Here is a 9,680-nt window from a genome sequence, read left to right on the forward strand (position 1 = left end):
GGCTGGCTGAAAGCAGGTTACTGGGGTTTTGTTTAGCTTCTATATTTGTAACAATGTTTCAAACTGCAAGCTCAGAGGCCGGCAGCAGCAGGCGGGGAACCTTGGCTTCCTCCGTCACTGGAGGAAGCAAGCCTCCGGCTCACTTCAGTTGCCTGGCTGCCGGCCCCCATCTTGGCTGGCAGTTAATTTGCATATCGCCCTGATTAGCCAATGGGAAGGGTAGCGGAGGTACGGCTAATTACCATGTTTCTCTTTTATTAGATAGGATTTGCTTATTCACATCTCATATTCTGTTGTCAGTACTTGTGATTCTCCACCAGATTGTAAACTATGTCAGAGCAAAGACTGTGTTCTTTAGGCAGTTAGGTATTCCCTATTCCTCGTTTCCTCATTACATAGTACACTGAGACATTTTTTTCTGCAGCTGACTCCTGACCAGGCTGTTGGCTTTGGGAGGGAGGTGGGTAGATATTTGTTTTCCTTCAGTCTTTGTCCATGGTACTGAAATTTGAAAGAGGCCATAGCTTGGGATCATTGGTTTGTCTTAAGTGGACTTGTCATAAACAAGATGAATACTATACTCTCATTTATTTGGCCAAATTATCACATTTTTAGAATGCCAATGAAATTCGTGTGTGTGTGTGTGTGTGTGTGTGTGTGTGTGTGTGTGTGTTTCTGTTTTTTGGAAGTTAACTAACTGAAAAGGAAAGCATTATATCACTTATTCCCTGAAGATGGAAAAAAATAAATTTGAGGATTGAGTATAAACTCTTAATGTTAGAATCCATATCATCATTAGCTGTTATTGCTCCCCTGACAAAGTTCTACATAAGTGAGTACTAACTGAATAGCACAATTTGCCTTTTTGAATTCATGTTTAATAATATTGGCAAAAGAGGAAATGTTGCAAAATATATTACCCCCTTAAATCATCATATGCCAAAGCTAAGGCACCAAACTAAGAGTCAGAAGTCCCATTTCTTTATTTTTTTAATTCAATAAATATTTGCTGAAGTATTGTTAGGTACCATATACTTTTTGTGCACTGTTGGCAAGTCACTCAAACACTCTGAGACTAACTTTTCACATGTGTACAATGGACATAGAGTTCATCCAGCCTTGTCTCATAGCATAGTGAGAGTCAAATGAAACACACTATATATTCAAGTGATTTTTGTATGGTAAAGCACTCAAATATAAAGTTATATTTGTTATGTTAGTTATAACACACATATAATAATGCAATAAAATTATAGTTATCAAATACACTATGGTTATCTCTCAAAGCCAGTTCCTAACTTCCATAATTTTATTACTACCAAATATTATAACATAATAGTATCATACATTTGAAGTATATTTTACCATTTTCAGAGCACTTTCAAATAATGCATTGCTGATTCTTTTAAACAACTGAAAATGTGGAACTGCCTTCTCTGCTTTATTCTTTCATCCACACATTTCTAGGGCTCGTCTTTTCTACATGAAAATTTCTAAAGATAGAACTAAACTAGCTTTTTCTGTTGTCATTGTTAATCCTCCCTCAAGGATATTTTTCCATTGATTTTAAAAGAGAATGGAAAGGAGGGAGATGAGAGAAAGAAAGAGAAAGAGAGAGCAAGAGAAACATTTATATGTCTCTCACATCGATTGGTTGCCTCACACACATGCCCTGACCAGGCCTAGGATCAAACCTGCAACCCAAGTACGTGTCCTTGACCAAGAATCAAACCCATAACTCTTCAGTGCCCAGCTGAAGCTCTAACACTGTGAACACTGGCCAGGGGAGAACTAAACTAGCATTTGAATGGTACTTGGATTAGAAAGAAATTTTGATTCTATTTATTTCTACCTCAATTTCTTGAGGATCTCAATTGTGATACATGATACTTGAGATACATAAAGAGCTGTCAGATTAATTTTATTTCTAGATTTCACAAAAAGCCTGGTAACAATAGATGTCTACAGCAGTGGCCTCAACGTTTTTCATCCTAGGACTGATCTACACTCAAAAATTATTGAGGACCCCAATTATATCTGTAGATTATATCTATCACTCTTTATTTCATTAGAAGTCCAAACTGAGAAATTTCAAAAATATTTATTAAATTATTTTAAAACAAGCAACCTGTTACATTTTAATGTAAATATTACCTTTATGGAAAATAATCATATTTTCCAAATTAAAAAATTAGAGAGAAGACTGACTTTGTTTGACATATTGCAGATCTCTAATGTCTGATTTAACAGAAGACAATAGAATTCTCTAATCTGCTTCTGCATTATATCTGCTACCATATATTATTTGGGATGAAGTATATGAGGACAATCTGGTCTCACACGTGGTTGTTAAAGGGGCATCTTACTGATCCCCTGAAAGGGTTTTTGAGGATCTCCAGGGATCTACCCACCACACTTAGAAATGGCTGCTCTACAGTGTAGGGGTTTCAATGCAGAAGCTGTGAAGTTGAGCAAACCTCCTACAGGGATTGAAACTGATTTAGTGTTTAATTGTGTGTCCTCAGGCAATTTACCTAAACAGTAAGCCCTTCTTCCTCTGTGAAAATAGTGTAATAGTACCAACTTCATGGAGTTGTTAGAAAAACTAAAAGCTTGAAGTCTAAAATGCTTAGTGCAGGTCCTGGCACATAGTAACTATACAATAAAATAGTGGCTGGCACTAATGTATCATAGACTGTTTTCTATATTCCCCTTAAAATGAAGGCCTAGAATAGCCATCCCAACTCACATGCCTGTAAGACCAGTCATAGAGGGAAGGTTCTGAAATTGAAACCAATAGGATCTCACTTTAAAATATGCTATCCTACTGTCATTTATACAAGATTCATTCCCAGTCAATATTCTCACACAGTTATGGGTGTTCATAATATGATACCAAATTGAAGGCTATGTGAGATTTGAACAGAACCATTCAACTAATCTTCACATTGAAAAATTGTGTTGTTCTTGATGAAAAACAGGACAAATTAATATGCTGAGACAAATCTCATTTTATAGACAACTAGTGGCCCAGTGCATGAAATTCATGCATGGGTAGGGTCCCTAGGCCTGGCCGGCAATCAGGGCCGATCAGGGACTTCCAGCTGCCGGCCAGGGGCCTTCCTTCCCTGGCTGCTGGCTGCTGGCTGGGGCCTTCTTTTATTCCGCGCTGCCCCCTGGTGGTCAGCACACCTCATAGTAAGCAATTGAACTCCCTGTCTCCCTGTCGAACTCCTGAGGGGACACTTTACATATTAGTCTTTTATAAATATAGATATTAAACATTCAAAATATAATAAAAACATTTTCTGAAAGCCTAGAACGTAGAAAAGAAGATTTTTAAATTTTATTTTCATTTTTGTTTATAAATTTATTTCAATGACTCTTACTTAATATTTTCTCTTTTTGTTTTGTTCCTACTTGCTAGTGCATCATCTTTTTCCAAAATAAAAGATTTGCCATATCTCTAGTATGTATTTTTAAAAATTAAATATAAAAATTAAAAATTAAATATATTTGCATCTGAACTTTGTATCTTTTCTACTATCCAAGAAAACCCACAAGTAATCAGAAGAGTCTAAAACTAGTGGTAAAGTAGCTGCCTAGGAATAACTAAACAAGTTCTTTTGTACATGATTTGATAAATGAAACTATTACAGAAATGTCAGTGGAACACACCCTTCTTAGACTGTCAGATTTTGTAAACTTACTACTTAACTCTGCTTCTTATCTTGTTTTCCGAGATTCAGAATATTCAGTCCCAGCTGACTAATTCTTCTTGGTTCTCATCTATACTGGTTTTAACTTCTCCATTTATAGGTCACAAGGAAGGTCTACTAATAGTAATAGCAGAACTTCTCATATGTATTATGTACTTACTTTTTATCTTATAGTATTCCTAATACTTTACATGTACTTAATAATTTAATCACTAAACTAACCCTATATTATAATGCTCATTTTATAAGATGACAGAACTGACCCAGAGAACACCTTTCAGTAAAGGTCATGTCAGCAAAACAGAATACTCTCTACATATTTAAATCAAGGGATACTTAACCCAAAGAATTGGTTATGCAGGTAACGAAAGAGCTGAGAAGCCAAACAAGGACAGTAAATTCAGCAACAGCAAGAACTCATTATAAATCTTAATTTCAAGGGATGGTGAAAGGAAGCAAGATTTTGAGCAGAAACTAGAACCAAGGTATGCCAGTCTGGTGACAGGTAGAACCCCAAAGAAATATAGCCCTAGGAGGTGCCACCCAAAGGGGAAAAGGAGAAGAAGAAAGAGAAATAGTCTGGTTTCTCCCTTTCCTGTACGTCCCCTTCCCCCCACCCGCACTGCAGATACCACACCTATGTCTCTCATTGGCCAAATCCATCCTAAAGCCAGCTGACCTGAGAGCATGGAATATCCAGGGTTAGTCTTTTCTGTGATTCAGAGCAATGCAATTGAAGTGCAATGAATGTACCTAATAGAAAATAGGCAAGGATTGTGCAAAAGGCTTAAGTGAGTTTCTAGGATCATAGAACTAGCAGTCCCTGGGCTGTTCTTTGGAATTTGTATGTGTGTAGCAGTGATGTGCTCTGAATATGAGAGACAGAGGTCTTGAGAAGTGACATTAGTTTATGTAGTTTTCTCTGTCCATATATGCCATAGAATAATTTTAGGAAAATGTATTCCTATCACTACAGAAGAGAAAGAAAGGAAAGAAATGAGAAAGGGTCTGGGGCTCAAAGCCATTTTCATTTTCAGAGTATGCTTTTGAGCATGTTCAAGGTGAGGGGAGCAAGTGATTCATGCAAGAAATCTCCATTTTTGTGCTGGTTCTCAGTTAATAAAGTATAGCTTTCTATCCAAGTAGACATTACTTTTAAAGTAGACTTTGCAAAAAATAGTTCACATTGGACTAGATTCCTATTTTTATTCACAGAACCTCTTTCTCCCAAAACTATTGCAACTAGAAGTATCAAAATTGGCAGAAATCTCAGAAGTACTGTTTTTTGAAGTGTCAATGCATATCTTACTAATCTTAGAGCTTGTGAGATGGAGTAGGAAAAAGGATATTTGGTGACACAAAAGTATAAAGTTTAGGGTTAAGTAGATTAAATATGACTGTTATGAGCTTAATTATGTTCCCCTAAAATTCACATGTTAAAGTCCCAACCCCTAGCACCTCAGAATATAGCTGTATTTGAAGATAAAGCCTTTAATGATGTGATTAAATTAAAACGAGGCTGTTAGAGTGAGGCTCTAATCTAATCCAATATAACTGGTGACCTTATAAAAACAAAGGAGCACACAGGGTCTCTACCACATATGAAGAGGCAGCAATAGTGTGGCACCTCCAAGCTGAGGAGAGAGGCTGCAGGAGAAACTAACCCTGCTGGCACCTTGATCTTTGACTCCCAGCCTCCAGAACTGTGAAGAAACAAATTTCTGTTGTTTAAGCCACCCAGTTTGTGACATTTTGTTATGGCTGTCCCTGTCAACAAAGAAGCGGTATCTGGAGACTCTCAATGTATACCATTAACTGCTGGAGATACTAATAATGGTATGCTGTGTCATATAAAACAATATAAAACAACTAGGGGCCCAGTGCATGAATTTGTGCATCTTAAAAGGAACTGTGGGCTGCAAGTCTGCAGTAGGCACAGGGGCAGGTCTTGGCCCATCCTCCACTCCCCCGCCTGCCCCTTCTGCTGTGGCCCTGGTCAGTCCCCTGTCTGCCAGCAGCCCCGCTCCTGCCACTTCCACAGGCTGATGGCCAGCCCCACTTGCACCGGCTAACGGCGTGGAGCAATTGGGGCTGGCGCAGTCAGCGGGTGTGAGCAGTGGCTGCTGCCGCGATCGCCCCTCAGGAGCAGGGAGAGGTGGAGAAGCCCTCAGGGGTGACCAGGGCCGGCAACTGCCGCTTGCACCCACTGACAGCGCCAAGTGATTTGGACAGGCGCCGGGTGCCAGCAGCAGGTGCGAGCGGCGGCTCTGGCACTGGCAGCGGGTGTGAGCAGGGCTGGCTCTGGCAGCAGGTGTGAGTGCCGGGTGGGACCATGGTGCGCAGGAGCAAAGAATTTTCAGTAACCACCAGAGGCTCGCCCAATGACAGTAACCAGCGTCCCGGATACCTTGGTCTGGTGCTCCCGCTCACCTGCTCCACCACTGGCAGCAGGTGTGAGTGCCGGGTGGGACCATGGCGCGCAGGAGCAAAGAATTTTCAGTAACCACCAGAGGCTCGCCCATTGACAGTAACCAGCGTCCCGGACACCTTGGTCTGGTGCTCCCGCTCACCTGCTCCACCATTCCCGGATGCCTTGGTCTGGTGCTCCAGCTCACCTGCTCCACCATCCCACCACAGCCAACGCCCGCCATGTTCCACACACACCCCTGGTGGTCAGTGCATGTCATAGCAACCTGTTGTTTGGTTGTTCTGCCATTCGGTCTATTTGCATATTAGGGTTTCATATATATACTAGTATATGTAGATATGGCTGCCAGAACCACAAAGCTGTCCATTTGGAATAAGACATAAAATGCAAAAGCATAAATAAACTTGTTTTCTCTCCTTCATGGCTTCCCATTGAATATAATAAGCATTTTATTTTGCATGTATCAGGCAAATGGTACTCTTACAAGTTCTAATCTATGAACACCTATCACTAAATGGTGCCATTGTAATATCATAGAGAGTTCCTCTTTGAATAATTGCTTATGGTTTCCTTATTGGTGGGAAAAAATTATTCCAGAATGTTAATACATCTAAGGAAGAAAAATACTGTAATTCTTATCCTCCTTAAAGTAGAAGAACCACTCTTTTGTTGCAGAAATTGTTCAAATCTACCCTATTAATTGAATGTTTCTCTCTTATTCATATCTTACAAATGTGCTTTAGCAACGTATTAGATTCTTGGTCCAGAAATGGATTTTCAAACCAAGGGAAATGAATAGTTAAAATATACAAGACATAATACTGAATATTATAAGAAACATAATTTTGGCCCCAAATAGAAAAATAGCCTTGGTACTAAAAACTAAATTTAAAATTTTATATGAAATCTATCACTTTATGTGTTTTCCTGAATGTCAACAATTCAGAGGAAAACAGTAGTTTAGGAATTATTAAATAGTATTCCTAGGCTATTATTCCAACAACTATCATATAAAGGCTGATTCATGAATAGCAAAACTGACATTGTGACAAAATTTTTAATGAATTAGAATACCTGGCAAAGGGTTTTATGTATAAATTTCTTAAGTTCTCAAATTTCCATTTTCTATTCATTTTAATTGTACTCTTTCTAAAAAAGAATACCTATAAGGAAACTTGAAATTGTCTTCTCAAAGTTCTCCAAAATAACAATTATGGTTAAAAAAATTAAGTAGGAAACCATCAGATGTAAGCTGGGAATGAATGACCAAAGTAGGAAAGTATAACTACCTTATAAAGACCTTTATTTGATAATTATTTAGTAAGCACCAGAAGATAATTTTTTGGTGGAACTAAAAAAATTTTACACAGAGAAACACATTGGCAAATTCTTGAAACTAATCTTTAGTATCTGGCAATGTTTTTTTTTTAAACCACAGTACTAGATTTTTATGTTTGATTTAACTTTATTCTTCCTCTTTTGGGGGAGGGGTAATGCCGGGGTTCTTGTCCCAGCATCAAGAAGGGTTCAGGAATCGGGAGAAGGCTGTGTGTAGATGTTAAATAGGAATCCAGAGACTAATAAAGAGTCCAGAAATGAGATATAATTTTGAAAGGCATTTGGGGATCAGAGGAGCTTAGCTAAAGGAGCTAAGATCCAAGATCTTAAGTCTAAGGTCTTAGGTTCTCTTTGTCCCCAGGACCCCATGCTTTTTATTAACACAATTTGTCCTGAGGTGAGGTAGAGATATACACTTCGAAGGGTATACACAAGCATTGTCAGAATGGGGGAATTAGCCTACGGCTGTTCAGGTGTTTGGGCAGTAGGAGGCAATAACATGTAAATTAAGATGCCTTTTAGCTGTCTGGCAGCCACAATCAGTTTCCTCTTCAGGTGTGGGGAAATGCCTTCCGCCATTCCCAACAGGTGACGACATGTGTGACTCAACCCTGTTGAGTCCCCAAGTCTCATCAACCTTTTGATGAAACTCTTGAAATTATGACATGCCGAAATTGGTCTCCGGCAGGGTAATCCTCACCAGAGGTTATTTTTTCCATTGATTTTTAGAGAGAACAGAAGGGGGGAAGGAGGAAAGAAAGCGAGAGAGAGATGGATAGGTTGTCTTCCACTTGTGCTCTGGATGGAGCCTGCAACCCAGGCACCTACCTTGACTAGGAATCAAACTTGTGGCCCTTCCTTGCGGGCCAACACTCTAACCATTGAGCATAACCAGCCAGTGCTAGATTTAACTTTCTTAAACTCAAATATTATGAACTTGATAGATTTTCTTTTTAAATCTAGAATGCAGAGAAACATGAAGTTGATATGTTGAAAAGAACTGTACTCTATAAATGAGGAAAAATGGGTTCTAGTATGCTTTCCTGGACGAGACACTCTCTGTGCATTCTATCAGAACTGTTGCATTATTCCTAAAATACTGGGTTTCCAACCATCTCACATATTTTGAAATTTTTCTGGTAAAGACATAAAATATCAATAAAATAAAATTTGTAATTTGTCAAAATCAAATGATTAAAAATATGAAGAATCGAAGAAAATATCTCAAAAGGTGGTTGAAGATAATCTAAGGTGCAAAAATGGTTGTAACATGCACAGATTTGTTACAAAGCCCTAAGTGTTACTTGACGTATGATTATTAAACAAAACCAAATAATATTTCAATGATCATTTACCAAGTTTGCTTTTTTCTCAACAGATTAAAAATTACACCTGGATTTGCATACGTGTGAATTTGTGATAATATGCACTAATTATTCCACCCCTCCCAGGTTAGCTCCTAAAACACAAGATATATTTAAGGATAGAGATTGCTTTCTCCATGTTAGGTTTTCCTTAAAATTATATACAGGGTATCCTCCCAAAATGCATATACACTTTGAATAATTATTACTTCCAAAAGGTTAAAAATGAAAAGAAAGAAACATCAGTTGAAATATCAGAAAAAAATGTGTGTAGATTTTTTTGGGACACCCTCCATGCAGAGTGGTTAATTGATAGCTTGGCAATTGGGATATTAGAACAATGTGGCATTTTAGACAGTGATGCTTTTGTAATGTTGTCTGTTGTATAGACCATAATTCATTTATATAAAATCTCCGGGAAATAAACCGTATTTCTCCAGAGCCTAGCAGTGACCGGCACATGTTTGAATGAATGAAGTAGACGGAGAGTGTCAATATTAATTTATGTAATGATTAGTAAAGAAAAAAAGGACATTCTAGCAGAAGGTCTTCTGTCCACCGTTCGCTTAATTCACTCTTGACTTTTCCCTTCAGGCAAGTTGTTTGCTTGGGAAATTCCTAGAAAGCGAAGGCAGAGGACAGAGACTTAGAAAAGAGAAGGGGTTCGGGACTCAAAATGGTTTTGGGACAGTATTACGGGGCCTAGAGGAAAATGTTTTGTCTTGTAGGAGTTCGGAGAGCAGGCGATCCGAAAGTCCTGGGCCCCACAGGAACGCAGCTCTCCAGCCTCGGCTTGGAATTTCGCGCAGCCAAGCGCGGCGTCGCGCAACC

The sequence above is a fragment of the Myotis brandtii genome, unplaced genomic scaffold (genome assembly GCF_000412655.1).
Source record: "Myotis brandtii unplaced genomic scaffold, ASM41265v1 scaffold179, whole genome shotgun sequence".
NCBI classification, from domain to species: Eukaryota; Metazoa; Chordata; class Mammalia; order Chiroptera; family Vespertilionidae; genus Myotis; species Myotis brandtii.